Source organism: Ranitomeya imitator, chromosome 3 (assembly GCF_032444005.1).
Source record: "Ranitomeya imitator isolate aRanImi1 chromosome 3, aRanImi1.pri, whole genome shotgun sequence".
Classification (NCBI taxonomy): domain Eukaryota; kingdom Metazoa; phylum Chordata; class Amphibia; order Anura; family Dendrobatidae; genus Ranitomeya; species Ranitomeya imitator.
The window spans coordinates 488,542,760-488,557,584 of record NC_091284.1 but is presented as its reverse complement, the minus strand read 5'-3'; the positions used below and the strand labels follow the sequence as shown (position 1 = coordinate 488,557,584).

Genomic DNA, 14,825 nt, shown 5'->3' with positions numbered 1-14,825 from the left:
AAAGATTGATTTCATAATTCGCAAAAGATACCAGAAAGATGTTGTTTTTTCATAATCTTGAATACTGGACTATTATAAAAACAGAAACAGATGGTAGTGGTTGATTAACCCCTTCACCCCGAAGCCTGTTTTCAACTTCCTGACCAGGCCATTTTTTCAATTCTGGCCACTGTCACTTTATGAGATCATAACTCTGAAACGCTTCAACGGATCCTGGTGATTCTGAGAATGTTTTCTCGTGACATATTGTACTTTATGTAATGGTAAAATTTCTTTGATTTGACTTGCGTTTATTTGTGAAAAAAAAATGGAAATTTGGCAAAAATTTTGAAAATTTTGCAATTTTTAATCTTTTAGTTTTTATGCCCTTAAATTAGAGAGTCATATCATTCAAAATAGTTAATAAATAACATTATCCACATGTCTGCTTTACATTAGCACAATTTTGGAAACATAATTAATTTTTGTTAGGAAGTTATAAGGGTTAAATATTGACCAGCGATTTCTCATTTTTACAACAAAATTTGCAAAACCATTTTTTTTAGGGACCACCTCACACTTGAAGTGACTTTGAGGGGTCTATATGACAGAAAATGCCCAAAAGTGACACCATTTTTAAACCTGCACCCCTCAAGGTACTCAAAACCACATTCAAAAAGTTTATTAACCCTTCAGGTGCTTCACAGGAATTTTTGGAATGTTTAAAAAAAATTGAGCATTTAACTTTTTTTCACAAAATGTTTAATTCAGATCCAATTTGTTTTATTTTACCAAGGGTAATAGGAGAAATTGGACCACAAAAGTCGTTGTACATTTTGTCCTGAGTATGCCGATACCCCATATGTTGGGATAAACCATTGTTTGCGCACATGGCAGAGCTCGGAAGGGAAGGAGCGCCATTTGACTTTTCAATGCAAAATTTGCTGGAATTAAGATCGGACACCATGTCGCGTTTGGAGAGCCCCTGATGTGCCTAGACAGTGGAAACCCCCACAAGTGACACCTATTTGGAAAGTAGACCCCCTAAGGAACTAATCTAGATATGTGGTGAGCACTTTGAACCTCCAAGTGCCTCACAGAAGTTTATAATGTAGAGCCATAAAAAAAAATCACATTTTTTTCACAAAAAATGATCTTTCGCCCCAAATTTTTTATTTTCCCAAGGGTAACAGGACAAATTGGACCACAAAAATTGTTGTGCAATTTGTCCTGAGTATGTTCATACCCCGTATGTGGGGCTAAACCACTGTTTGGGCGCATGGCAGAGCTCGGAAGGGAAGGAGCGCCGTTTGAATTTTCAATACAAAATTGGCTGGAATTGAGATCGGAACCCATGTCGCGTTTGTAGAGCCCCTATGTGCCTAAACAGTGGAAACCCCCCACAAGTGACCCCATTTTGGAAAGAAGACCCCCTAAGGAACTTATCTAGATGTGTGGTGAGCACTTTTAACCCCCAACTGTTTCACTAAAGTTTAGAATGTAGAGCCGTGAAAATTAAAAAAATCATTTTTTCTTTTCACAAAATGGTCTTTTAGCCTGCAATTTTTTTCTCCAAAGGTAACAGGAGAAATTAGACCACATTTGCAGAGCCCCTGATGTACCTAAATAGTAGAAATCCCCCACAAGTGACCCCATATTGGAAACTAGACCCCCCAAGGAACTTATCTAGATGTGTTGTGAGAACTTTGAACCCCCAAGTGTTTCACTACAGTTTATAACGCAGAGCCGGGGGAAAAAATATTTTTTTTCCACAAAAATTATTTTTTAGCCCCCGGTTTTGTATTTTCCCAAGGGTAACAGGAGAAATTGAACCCCAAAATTTGTTGTCCAATTTGTCCTGAGTACGCTGATACTCCATATGTGGGGGTAAACCCCTGTTTGGGCGCACGGGAGAGCTCGGAAGGGAAGGAGCACTGTTTTAGTTTTTCAATGCAGAATTGGCTGGAAATGAGATTGGACGCCATGTCGCGTTTGGAGAGCCCCTGATGTGCCTAAACAGTGGAAACCCCCCAATTCTAACTGAAACCCTAACCTAAACATACCCCTAACCCTAATCCCAACCATAACCCTAACCACACCCCTAACCCTAATCCCAACTCTTATCCCAACAGTAAATGAAATCCAAACCCTAACTTTAGCCCCAACCCTAACTTTAGCCCCAACCCTAACCCTAACCCCAACCCTAACTTTAGCCCCAAACCTAACCCTAACCCCAACCCTATTCCTAACCCTAACCCCAACCCTATTCCTAACCCTAACCCCAACCCTAGCCCTAGCCCTAACCCAAACCCTAGCCCTAGCCCAAACCCTAGCCCTAACCCTAACCCTAATGGGAAAATGGAAATAAATACATTTTTTTAAATGTTATTATCTTTCCCTAACTAAGGGGGTGATGAAGGGGGGTTTGATTTACTTTAATAGAGTTTTTGGGGGGATTTTTATGATTGGCAGCCGCCACACACTAAAAGACGCTTTTTATTGCAAAAAATAGTTTTTGCATCACATTTTGAGAGCTATAATTTATCCATATTTTGGCCCACAGAGTCATGTGAGGTCTTGTTTTTTGTGGGACGAGTTGACGTTTTCAGCGGTGTTTATTTATATCTGTCTTTTTGATTGAGTGTTATTCCACTTTTTGTTCGCTGGTATGATAATAAAGCGTTGTTTTTTGCCTCGTTTTTTAGTAAATTTTTTTGCGGTGTTCACTGAAGGGGTTAACTGGTGGGATAGTTTTATAGAGCGGGTCGTTTCGGACGCGGCGAAACCAAATATGTGTACTTTTATTGTTTTTTTTATTTACATAAATAAATGGATTTATTGGGAAATATTTTTTTTTCTTTATTTGGAAATTTTTTTTCTTTGTACATTCTTTTTTTTTTTTTTTTACTTTCTAACATTGTCACAGGGTGGGGTCCCAGGGTGGGACATCACTATATTAGATCAGATCACTGATCTGACACTGCATAGCACTGTGTCAGATCAGCGATCTGACAGGCAGTGCAGGAGGCTTTCCGGCGTCTGCTCTGAGCAGGTGCCGGCTAGCCACCTCACTTCATGACCCAGAAGGAGTCCCGTGGCCATTTCGGATCCGGGGACTCCTTCCGGAACACCGGAAGAATGCGATCGCATCATATACAGCTGACACCCAAACGCGATCGCTGCGGCGTTCACTGTGAGGCCGCACGATCGTGCCGCCGTACTAGTACTGCAGTTTGCAGGAACTCTGTTCCCGCAGAGCAGTACTAGTACGGCGCATGTCAGGAAGGGGTTAATACGTGTACCCCACATTTCAGCCTAAATTTGTAGGGTGGGAGTTTAAAGCACCACTTAAGCATCTTGTTTTGTTTTTAGCGCTGCAGTAGTGCTTTAAATCTATGCCCCCTGAACCCGGTCATATAATCACCCTCTGGCGTATTCACAGGTTTTTTTTTGTCAATTCGTTCCCCTTGTGCCATCTTGTGAATGCTTTGGCTATGTGCACACATTGCGGATTTTTATGCATTTCCGCAGCGTTTTTGGCCGCACGGATTAGCATCAAATCCGCAGGGTAGTGCACAGCCAATCTTAGTCAATGTGAAATTGACATTTGTTGTGCACATGCTGCGGGAGAAAATGTGCGGAATTGCGTTTTTTTCCCCCCGCAGCATGTCAATTCTTTTGGCAGATCTGCAGCGTTTCTGCACCCATTGACTTCCATTGATTCAGGCACATCTGCAGCAAAACCGCAGATGTAAAAAAGATCTGCGGTTTAGCTGCGGATGAAATGCTGCAGATCGGGAAGAGGGAGTGTGTGGATGGAGTGTGGGCGAAGCTATGTGCATGTATAGTGTGTGCGGGGGTCTGCATGTGTGTCTGTGTGTGTGTCCCTGTGTGTGTGCGTGTCTGTGTAGGCATCCATTGTCTGATGGGATTACTGTTCCCATCCGGCAATGAATGCTTACAGTGACAGCATTGCTGATGATGGGAATGTAGTCCCATCATACAATGGCTGTGTCCAGTAGTAAAAAAGAAAAACCATATAGAACATACAACTTATAACATACAGTACATTTACATAACATACAACGCATAGCATACAGTACATACTTATGAGTCACCCGCCATGGCCGTGGGGTACCCGGTACCAGGTCCGGTGTTCACAGGGGGATGTCACGGTGGCGACCCGGTCTGTGGCCCTGGGCACCCATGTAAAAGGGGAAATTGAATAAAGTTTGGGTTTGTGATGCCACTTGTGGTATTCGGTCAGTGGGGACCGATGCTGCTTAGAGGGGTCCACTGGGGTGATGTTATGGCAGCTAGATGGTATAACTTCCCACAGGTGAAGTGTATCCCCAGGGCTCTTGGTGTGTAGATGGAAGATGGTGGATGGTGCAGTAAAGAATGTCTGGTTTACTGAAGACTTCAGGCAGCCACAGTCCAGGGTACCAGATCACAGGGCAGGCAGGGTCCGGCCGGCTTGGAAGTGAATTCAGACTCCCCTTTACCAGGTGGAGTTAAAAGCCTTCCTCTATCGCTGTGGTGTTGTAGTCCCTTACTGCCTATGGCTTCAGATAAGGTCCTGACAGTTCTTCTCTCTGTCCCCCTTTTAGGATAGGACAATACCTGCATGACGGGTAACTCGAGCCTTTTTACAGGAACTCTAGCATGCCCCGGGCTCTATGTGTTACTGTGTCTCAGGTGTGTGTGGTGGACAGGTAACTTGCAGTTCAGCTGTCCTGCCGGTCTCTGCTGTAAGTCGTAGAGTCCCTTACACCTCGGTGGTCCGTCTACCGGTTATCTGCGCTTCAGAAGGAAGCAGCCTGCTCGTAGCTGGTCTCCCCTGATGTTACTCTCCTGTGCTTCGCTCTCCTTCACGCTCACTGAACAATGTTTGGCTTTCTGTGTGTCTCTTTCTTTAGGAGCTGTAGTACTACAGACTACACGGCCCCTTCAGACATTCTTCCTGCCTCACAAATAAAGAAAAGCGAGCAGCATCCAGTCCAGGTGAAAAAATATATATAGCTTCTTTATTCTGCCATGAAAGTCATACAACGTTTCGACCAAACATGGTCTTTATCCGTGTTTGATCGAAACGTTGTATGACTTTGATGGCAGAATAAAGAAGCTATATATATTTTTTCACCTGGACTGGATGCTGCTCACTTTTCTTTATTTGTGAGTACCTCATCAATTTGGGTTAATGGATCTTTGAGGGCGCATCCTGATCATCTGATGTGCTGTCAGTTGCTGTTTCTTATACCTTCTTCCTGCTTCAGACTACTCCAGTCTGCTTCCTGGCACTATCTGAAGTCTCTGATGTTTTCCCTCCAGATCAGAATGTATTTATAGGGCAGTTCACCTTAAAACAGGTTTAGAGCTCCCCCTTCTGGCCTGGAGTGTGAACATGTTGTATGCATTGTGGTTATCTGATAAAAGATCTCCTTCATTGCTTCCAAATGTAACATCACTCTCCCCATGAGGAAAGCAATGCTACTGTGACAACCAGGACCCTGGGGCGTCACACTTACCAGTCACCTAGTTCCCGAAGCCGATTCTCTTGTAATAAAAATAGCATAATAAACAAACCTATACTTACCTTTCCACTGTAGTCCAGTTAATAACGAGTGTCCCACAACGATCTCCCATGTAGAACAGTGACATCGGGCGATGTCCATCCTCTACAGGGGCCCCCGCAATGAACTGACAACTGACAGGGGAGGTAATCCTCCGCGATGCATATCTCTCCGCCGCTGCCGGGAGAGAGGTCACAAGTTCATTTTCTCGCCGGCAATGCTGTGTGAGAAATTTTCCACGCAGCATTGCCATAAAGCAAGCCTGAACTCAGGTAACCTCTTCAGCGATGCACTGCAGGAGCCATTATCTCCTATCAGTGCATCACAGGAGTCCCTATAAAGCAGTGACATCACCCAATGTAAATGTTCTATAGGGGAGATCATCGTGGGACAGTCGTTATTAATTGGACTGCGTCGGACCAGGGAGTATATGGTTGGTTTATTATTTTTTTGCAGGTGATCGATGGTGGTTCTAAGTATGGTGAAATTAAAAATATTAAACTACTTTTTTCTGGCTGTGTCTTTTTTTTAAACTCTTTCACTGCTATAGGATTAGTAATGGATAGGTGTTTTATTGACGCCTCTCCATTACTAACCGGGCTTGATGTCGCCTTACAATACAAAGGTGACGTTGACCCCTTATTACCCCATATGCCACCGCTACAGGTCAGTGGGAAGAGAGAGGCTAAGTGCTGGAATTGGCGCATCCTACAGATGCGCCATTTTTGGGGTGGCTGGGAGCTGGTATTTGTAGCGGGGCGGCAATATCCATGGCCCCTCACTAGGCTGTGAATATCAGCCTGCAGCTGTCTGCATAGCCTTTCTGGCTATTAATTATAGGGGGACCCCATGTCTTTTTTTGGGGGGTCCCCTTATTTTAAGAGCCAGTAAAGGCTAAATATACAGCTGCAGGCTGATATTCATAGCCTGGGAAGCTCCATGGGTATTATTTCCTTCCCAGGCTACAAACATCGGCGCCCAGTTGCTGGCTTTCCCACTCTGGACTTGAAAATTGCTCCCATGCAATTTTTTTCCATTGTTTTAAAATTAAACATATATTGCGTTTAAGGCCGGGTGACGCTTGTGAGGAACTCGCATGAGTCTTGCACCTCAATACCCAGCACTGCCGCCATCACTTGGGACTGGAGTGTGTGGCTGCATGTATTTCTATGTAGCGGAACACTCCGGTCCCAGTGCCTTCCGGGTATTGATGCGAGAGACTGGCGCGAGTTTCTCGCAAGTGTGACCCCGGCCAACGCAGATTTTTTTTTTTTTGTGTGTGTGTTTATTTAACTCTTTATGTACCATTTTATTATGTTTATTACTAAACATTGGGCTTGGTATTATCTATAGATATATTTATAGATAGATATATCTATAGATAGATGGATAGATACTGTATATCTATAGATAAATAGATGGATGGATGGGTAGATCTATCTATAAATAGATCTATCTCAAGATAGATCTATAGATAGATCTATCTGTCTATATAGGTACATCCATATATATTTGGACAGAGACAACATTTTTCTAATTTTGGTTATAGACCAAACCCTTCATCCAATTTTAATGTGGATACCCTCAAATGAAAGCTGAAAGTCTGAACTTCAAATGCATCTGAATTGTTTTGTTTAAAATTCATTGTGGTAATGTCTATAACCAAAATTAGAAAAATGTTGTCTCTGTCCAAATATATATGGATGTAACTGTATCTGTCTGTGTTTGTGTGTAAACATTATTCTTCAATGGAGTATGTAAATGAAGAGGTTGGACAAGAAATGACATCACAACTCTTTTTTTTGTTCAATAATAGATCTTTATTTAGCTTTCAAAAACACATACAAATCTGTATGAAAAAAACGCATCAAAAACGCATCAAATCCACACCTGTGTTTTCTGGCAAGAGAGGAATAATCTGCACAGAAAATTCCACAGGCAAATCTGCAACCTGTGCGCACATACCCTTTTACTTTTTCCTTTTCTTCTTTTAAAACTAATTTTCAGGCAATCTGTTATGTAATGAAGTTTTCTTATCATTCCCATTATTGTCAACCCATGTGCAAAGAGCTTGTACAGCGGCACACAGAGTCCCTATGGTATTGTATTACATAGATATTTGGGCCCCAATTCATCATTGCTTTTTCCACCCTTTGCTGAAGTCATTTGCTCCTTTTTAGTGGCTTTATTATTTGCACCTTATTCTCTATATGTTTTGTTCCACTTTTTAGGTCTTTTTTTTGCTCGATAGCTTTGGTTACACAGGTGTTTTAGACAGATTCCTGAAATGCGACTTTCACCAAATGTCACAATTTTTTTTGCTGCATCTCACTTCAGTTCTCCCTAAGGCCATGCTCACACTATCAGTATTTGGTCAATATTTTATATCAGTATTTGTAAGTAAAAACCAGGAGTGGAACAGTCAGAGGAAATGTATAATAGAAACCCGTCACCACTTCTGTATTTCTCACGCACTGCTGGTTTTGGCTTACAATACTGAGGTAAAATACTGACCAAATACTGAACATGAGAACCTGGCCTTAAGGCAGTGGTCCACAACCTGAAGACACAAAAGAGAATGGTAAAACCAAAAACACTCAGTTTGAAAAAATGTTTGCAGTAATCCGCAAGTGCTAGTAAAAGATGTAAATAACAGGGTATTTGGTTGATACGTTTTTTGCAAAAAATGTATACTAAGCTGCTCTACCAATCTTCACGGTATACCCATATCAGAGCAGTCCTAACTAATGTATGCAATCCCTATCTGATGTATTTAAAAACCTGATCATCTGTACATTACCTGTGTGAACAGGGTTCAGAGAGGAAAAATCCATGTGTGCATACAGGGTAGAACAGCTTTTGTGCAGCTAGCCCAAGAGGAGTGGTGGAACTCCCCAGTCTTGTAGACACAAGAGAACAATTATGGAAACAGGAACACATGGGCTACCTGCACAGAGAACAAGTCTGTAAGAACATGTTCTTACAGACTTGTTCTCTGTGCAGGTAGCCCATGTGTTCCTGTTTCCATAAGTGGTCCACAACCTGTAGCTCGAGAGCCACATTTGGCTCGCGGTCCCATGAATTGTGGCTCGCGGCTGTCTGCCAGCTTGGTGCATTAGCTCCAGATTTAGTAAACTGGTATGAAGAGCACATCTCAAAATGGTGAACTTTGTGAGTAGCCCTGCAGAGAAGAGCAGATTTGGGTACACTTCTACTGGTTTGGGGAGTTTAGAGACACTTTACTTATGGTACGCTGGAGACAGGATCCTACTACCGATCAGAGCAGCTGCTTGAAGCTGGATGTGATTGTGTTGGGAGTGCGTGATTGGAGAATGCTGAGTGTGGAGGGAACCCCTGGATCTTGTTATACTGCTTTGGGGTGATTTGCATGGAAAAGCTTTGGTTATCATTATACCCGTAATCAGGGCTTTGGTTGCCCCTACTGTGAGGGGGGACAAGAGCTGGATGTGGCTCACGATGCTCTTGTAGAGCTGAATGTGACTCTCAAGGTCAGAAAGGTTGGGGATCACTGCCTTAAGGCCTCGCTCACATCTGCTTTAAAAAAAAATCACTTTGATGTTGATCCAGAAAAGTAGAACGGGTTTCATGCAAGTATAACGCGATTTTTCTTACCTAGCATCTGTATGACATGCATATGCAATCTGCTTGTAATGTATTTTGACATCAGCTTTTTCATAGAGTAATCCTCTATGCTTACAAACTAATAAAATCAAATTATATGCAGATATAGATAGATAGAGAGATAGGTAGATAGATAGATAGATAGATAGATAGATAGATAGATAGATAGATAGGTAGACAGAATAGCTAGATATATAACGTCACAAACCTACTACGTATAATAAACTTTCAACCTTTAGTGCCTTTCATGTGGCACTAAAAGATGTTTTGCCTTATTTAACCTAGTAAACATAACCTCTTACATGCATAAATAATTGATAAGCAGCCAAGGTAAAGCAGACAGCTGTGGAATTATATTATCAGGCTGATAAGGTCCCTGGTTATTTGTCCCTTTTCAGTCTAAAAACCACAGACGTCCCCTGACATCAGATGTGCTCATTCAGGTGCTTTGCCCATCTCTTCACAATTGTCCTGATCTCAAAGGGAGGAAACAAAAAAGTATACAGACATTACAGCATGGGATCACAGCTGATGTTTTAACTGAAAGAAAGAATCAGCTGTGATCCCATGCTATACTGTCTGTATACTCCTTTGTTTCCTCCCCTGCACAGGAGCTGTGATATGATCAGACCATGTTCCTGTACGGTCAGACACGGTCATTACACAGGACACAGCAGGGGCACATTTATAAGATTATCTCAGCACAGGAACATTTTATTAACACATCCAATTGTTGAAATTATTATTATTGTTATTATTATTATTATGTCTAGTGATTAAAATGTTGATTAAAATTAACTTTCTTCGTGGGAAAGCCAATTTAATTAAACATCCCAAGACAAAAAACTAAAATATTTAAAAAGTCACAATTGACTGGTACAAAGCCAGGTGGCAAAACTCGTGGGAAGTTTGCCTACCCTGCTCTGCTTTTGCCTTCTCCTGGTTTTTATTTGCCACATATCTAATGGTCACCATCATTTTCCCTTTTGTAGCTCAGGTTGTATACTTGCAGAATTATCTTGAGAGCATATACTCGGTCATATCTAATCCAACTCTCTTATACAGTGGGGCAAAAAAGTATTTAGTCAGTCAGCAATAGTGCAAGTTCCACCACTTAAAAAGATGAGAGGCGTCTGTAATTTACATCATAGGTAGACCTCAACTATGGGAGACAAACTGAGAAAAAAAAATCCAGAAAATCACATTGTCTGTTTTTTTTATCATTTTTTTTGCATATTATGGTGGAAAATAAGTATTTGGTCAGAAACAAACAATCAAGATTTCTGGCTCTCACAGACCTGTAACTTCTTCTTTAAGAGTCTCCTCTTTCTTCCACTCATTACCTGTAGTAATGGCACCTGTTTAAACTTGTTATCAGTATAAAAAGACACTTGTGCACACCCTCAAACAGTCTGACTCCAAACTCCACTATGGTGAAGACCAAAGAGCTGTCAAAGGACACCAGAAACAAAATTGTAGCCCTGCACCAGGCTGGGAAGACTGAATCTGCAATAGCCAACCAGCTTGGAGTGAAGAAATCAACAGTGGGAGCAATAATTAGAAAATGGAAGACATACAAGACCACTGATAATCTCCCTCGATCTGGGGCTCCACGCAAAATCCCACCCCGTGGGGTCAGAATGATCACAAGAACGGTGAGCAAAAATCCCAGAACCACGCGGGGGGACCTAGTGAATGAACTGCAGAGAGCTGGGACCAATGTAACAAGGCCTACCATAAGTAACACACTACACCACCATGGACTCGGATCCTGCAGTGCCAGACGTGTCCCACTGCTTAAGCCAGTACATGTCCGGGCCCGTCTGAAGTTTGCTAGAGAGCATTTGGATGATCCAGAGGAGTTTTGGGAGAATGTCCTATGGTCTGATGAAACCAAACTGGAACTGTTTGGTAGAAACACAACTTGTTGTATTTGGAGGAAAAAGAATACTGAGTTGCATCTATCAAACACCATACCTACTGTAAAGCATGGTGGTGGAAACATCATGCTTTGGGGCTGTTTCTCTGCAAAGGGGCCAGGACGACTGATCCGGGTACATGAAAGAATGAATGGGGCCATGTATCGTGAGATTTTGAATGCAAACCTCCTTCCATCAGCAAGGGCATTGAAGATGAAACGTGGCTGGGTCTTTCAACATGACAATGATCCAAAGCACACCGCCAGGGCAACGAAGGAGTGGCTTCGTAAGAAGCATTTCAAGGTCCTGGAGTGGCCTAGCAAGTCTCCAGATCTCAACCCTATAGAAAACCTTTGGAGGGAGTTGAAAGTCCGTGTTGCCAAGCGAAAAGCCAAAAACATCACTGCTCTAGAGGAGATCTGCATGGAGGAATGGGCCAACATACCAACAACAGTGTGTGGCAACCTTGTGAAGACTTACAGAAAACGTTTGACCTCTGTCATTGCCAACAAAGGATATATTACAAAGTATTGAGATGAAATTTTGTTTCTGACCAAATACTTATTTTCCACCATAATATGCAAATAAAATGTTAAAAAAACAGACAATGTGATTTTCTGGATTTTTTTTTCTCAGTTTGTCTCCCATAGTTGAGGTCTACCTATGATGTAAATTACAGACGCCTCTCATCTTTTTAAGTGGTGGAACTTGCACTATTGCTGACTGACTAAATACTTTTTTGCCCCACTGTATATTTATTGCCCACTACTATGGTTGTGCTTTTTGCACTGTGCATGTATTTTTTACATTATTCATATTATTATTATAATTTTTTTTATTAAGGGCAATCACTTACTGTATATATTACTATTATGCTGAAACATTTGGTCTGGTTTCTCATTTTTTACATATAATAAATCCTGCACTTTACACTTTATGCCGATATATAATTACTAGCTATTGAACCCGTTCTACGCCCGCGAGGCGAGCATTTATATTGGTACATGGTCTCCATCCTGGTATGTGCTGCTCCATCCTGCGTCCCCGTCCTGTCATGAGCTGCTCCATCCTGCGTCCCCATCCTGTCATGTGCTGCACCCATCCTGCGTCCCCATCCTGTCATGAGCTGCTCCATCCTGCGTCCCCATCCTGTCATGTGCTGCACCCATCCTGCACCCCCATTCTGACATGTGCTGCTCCCATCCTGCACCCCCATTCTGACATGTGCTGCACCCATCCTGCGCCCCCATCCTGCCATGTGCTGCACCCATCTTGCGCCCCCATTCTGTCATGTGTTGCACCCATCCTGCGCCCCCATTCTGTCATGTGCTGCTCCCATCCTGCGCCCCCATTGTGACATGTGCTGCTCCCATCCTGCGCCCCCATTCTGACATGTGCTGCACCTATCCTGCGCCTCCATTCTGACATGTTCTGCGCCCATCCTGCGCCTCCATTCTGTCATTTGCTGCTCCCATCCTGCGCCCCCATCCTGTCATGTGCTGCTCCCATCCTGTGCCCCCGTTCTGTTATGTGCTGCTCCCATCCTGCGCCCCTGTTCTGTCATGTGCTGCTCCCATCCTGTGCCCCTGTTCTGTCATGTACTGCTCCCATCCTGCGCCCCCGTTCTGTCATGTGCTGCTTCCATCCTGCGCCACCATTCTTTAATTTGCTTCTCCCATCCATATGCCCCATACGCTGCTCCATTATGGTTGATGGCCCCCATAAGATGCTCCATAGTATATGCCCCCGTACACTGCTCCATTATGGTTTATGGCCCCCATAAGATGCTCCATAGTGTATGCCCCCCGTACACTGCTCCATAAAGGTTTATGGCCCCCATAAGATGCTCCATAGTGTATGCCCCCGTACACTGCTCCATAAAGGTTTATGGCCCCCATAAGACGCTCCAGTGTGTATGCCCCCGTACACTGCTCCATAAAGGTTTATGGCCCCCATAAGACGCTCCAGTGTGTATGCCCTGTACACTGCTCCATAAAGGTTTATGGCCCCATAAGACGCTCCAGTGTGTATGCCCCCGTACACTGCTCCATAAAGGTTTATGGCCCCCATAAGACGCTCCAGGGTGTATGCCCCCGTACACTGCTCCATAAAGGTTTATGGCCCCCATAAGACGCTCCAGTGTGTATGCCCCCGTACACTGCTCCATAAAGATTTATGACCCCCATAAGACACTCCAGTGTGTATGCCCCCATACACTACTCCATAAAGGTTTATGGCCCCCATAAGACGCTCCAGTGTGTATGCCCCCGTACACTGCTCCATTATGATTTATGGCCCCCATAAGATGCTCCATAATATATGCCCCCGTACACTGCTCCATTATGGTTGATGGCCCCCATAAGATGCTCCATTGTATATGGCCCGTATGCTGCTGTGATATATAAAAAAAAAAAAAAACCATACTCACCTATCGTCGCTGGGCGCCGAGTGCTGGGGGGCCTGAGCAGGCGGGGACACCCCGGCGCGCTGTGGGGGTCAGGTGCCGATATCGACGCTAGCTCAGGCCCCCCAGCACTTGCTATATTCACCTGTCCCCCGTTCCAGCGCTGCGCGCCGCCATCCTCCGGCTCCTCTGGCTGTGACTGGTCAGTCAGAGGGCGGCGCCAGCGCGCATTAAGCGCGTCATCGCGTCCTCTGAACGTCACAGCAGAGGACCCGGGAGACGGAGCCGCACGCAGCGCTGGAACGGGGGACAGGTGAATATACTCACCCTCCTGGCGCGTCCACGGTCCCTGCCTCTCTGTTGGAGATCGCGGTGTGCGTTCAGTGTTTACGCATACCGCAATCTCCTGGGAGCGTCACTCTGTGGGGGCCAGACTGCGCCGGCGCTTGCGCTTGCGCAGTCTATAAAGGCTTCGGACAGAGTGACGCTCCCAGCCTTATATTATAGATTTGGTATAACTTTATGGAATTATTAATTTATATCTATTTATTATACCGTTATGACTAGCTTTGGCACATTAAACGTGTTGGTGGATTTACTTTAGAATTCAGGCTTGTATTATAATTCAGAAAAAGGCAATCAACAGCCCCAGGCAGTGGTCAAAATATAAAAAATGTATTATTAGAAATCTCAGAGTAAGGAGGAAAAGGGAAAATATACACACATGTGAATAAACACTCCTTTCCCACGCGTGTGTATATTTCCCATTTTTGGGGGGATTTTGATTGCTAACTGGGGCGATTGATCGTCGTTTTTGTCTTTTTCTGAATTGTTCATTGACGATTTGTCCTGATATATTCATAAATCCCACTACAGTTATAGAATATCGGATGTGCTATATATTTCTCCGATAGTTTTACGCACATTGCATGTCAGGCATGCTATCTAATCCATGGGTACCTTTTGCTACATGTATGCAATGCAGAGTAGGCGGGAGTGTTCCCTTGTTCCAGGGCCCTTGTTGGTGCTAGTCAATTGTGACTTTTTAAATGTTGTATTTTTGTCTTGAGATGTTTTGTAAATGCTACACGTTCATTGGTGATCTTTGCTGTTTAACATACTGCTTTTTCTTGATTTTTGCATGGGTTTTCACTAGTATGCAGTGAGTCGATCTTATTTTTCATTTATTATTATCCTTCTCATTGTGCCAGCCCTTTACCATTTTTAAGAATTTGGTGCAAAAAATGTCAGCTATTACCAATATATGTCATTCATTTCTTATAGGAGAGTATGGATTCCTTTATGTCT

At 43.4% G+C, this 14,825-nt stretch overlaps 1 protein-coding gene across 2 annotated transcripts in view; it reads left to right on the top strand.

The window, feature by feature from the left end:
- The window catches only part of IL1R2 (interleukin 1 receptor type 2), a 92,880-nt gene that overhangs the window by 45,632 nt on the left and 32,423 nt on the right, over window positions 1–14,825 (top strand). The gene's annotated exons all lie outside the window — the stretch shown is intronic.